We start from the raw sequence: 1,770 nt of genomic DNA, 5'->3' as shown, positions 1-1,770 counted from the left end.
GTGGCTTGTTTTTGGACAATGGAACAAGAAACTTGACACAAAGTGAGGCTTTAAAAAGTGCTCCTCTTCTAGGCAATCACCATCACCATGAGATTATGCCCAGGCTGGTCTGCTGTAGGATGTGGGTGAGATAAGGGCCTTCTCTATGGAGCCTTCCTATCCATGGTGCTCTAGATGAGTCAGTTCCCAGGCACCCAGCCATTTGACCACAGATGCTTGAGTGAGCCCAGCCAGGATCAGTGGAATGTGGTCCAGGTCATTCAAACTGGCCTATGAACAACTATAGTGCCATGGGAATTAATACATGGTTGGGTTACTTTTTGGCTTGGCCTTTAAAAAACAACTTTATTGAGGGATAACTGACAAACTGCAAATTTACAGCACACAATTTGACAAGTTTTAACATGTGTATACATCCATGAAACCATCACCACAATCAAAATAATGAGCATGTCCATCAGCTACAAAAAGTGTCTCTAGCCTCTTCATCTTTGCTCGCTCCTACTTCTCCCTACACCTCTCTCTCACCCAGTACCCATGCCTGTCCCTAGGCAGCCAGTGATCTGCTTTCTATCACCATAGATTGGTTTGCACTTTCTGGAATTTTATATAAACAGAATCATCCATACAGTATGTAATTTTTGTCTGGTTTCTTTTACTCAGCATAGTTATTTTAACATTTATCTGTCTTGTGTGTATCAGTATTTCATTCTTTTTGTATTAGCTAATATATTAGAGAAAGCTGCAGTTTTACAGAAAAAAATGAGCTGTAGTTCTACAGAGTTCTCATATACTCCCCTCTTCTATGTCCTCATTCTCCCTTATTCATGTGGTACGTTTGATGTACATTGATGAATCAATATTGATCCATTATTAACTATAGTCCCTTTTCTACATTAAGATTCACTCTTCGTAAGGTCCGTCTAGTCAAGGCTATGGTTTTCCAGTGGTCATGTATGGATGTGAGAGTTGGACTATAAAGAAAGCTGAGAACCGAAGAATTGATGCTTTTGAACTGTGGTGTTGGAGAAGACTCTTGAGAGTCCCTTGGACTGCAAGGAGATCCAGCCAGTCCATTCTAAAGGAGATCAGTCCTGGGTGTTCATTGGAAGGACTGATGTTGAAGCTGAAACTCCAATACTTTGCTCACCTGATGCAAAGAGCTGACTCATTGGAAAAGACCCTGATGCTGGGAAAGATTGAGGGCAGGAGGAGAAGGGAACGACAGAGGATGAGATTGTTGGATGGCATCACCCACTAAATGGATGTGAGTTCGGGTGGACTCCGGGAGTTGGTGATGGACAGGGAGGCCTGGCGTGCTGCAGTTCATGGGATCGCAAACGGCTGGACACGACTGAGCGGCTGAACTGAACTGAACCTCATGTTGCAGTGCTGAGAGTTTCGACAAATGCGCAGTCATGTACTCACAATTACAGCATCAGATGAAATTGCTTCACTTTCTCAAAAATACCGTGCTTGAAGTGTATTTCATGAATATGTGACATATGCATGCCTCGTGAACCTCTGGCAACTACCAATATTTTTACTGTCTCTAGGGCTTTGCCTTTTCCAGAATGCCATATAGATAAAATAATACATTATGTCTTTTCAGATTAGCTTTTTTCACTTAGTAAGTGCATTTAAGTCACCTTATGTCTTTTTGTGGCTTAATCATTTCTTTTCAGTGCCAAATAATATTCCATTGTCTGGATGTACCACAGTTTATCCATTTACCTATTGAAGGACATATTAGTTTGGCAATTATACAGC

Source organism: Budorcas taxicolor, chromosome 11 (genome assembly GCF_023091745.1).
Source record: "Budorcas taxicolor isolate Tak-1 chromosome 11, Takin1.1, whole genome shotgun sequence".
Lineage (NCBI taxonomy): Eukaryota > Metazoa > Chordata > Mammalia > Artiodactyla > Bovidae > Budorcas > Budorcas taxicolor.
Note: the sequence above shows the minus strand (reverse complement) of the source record.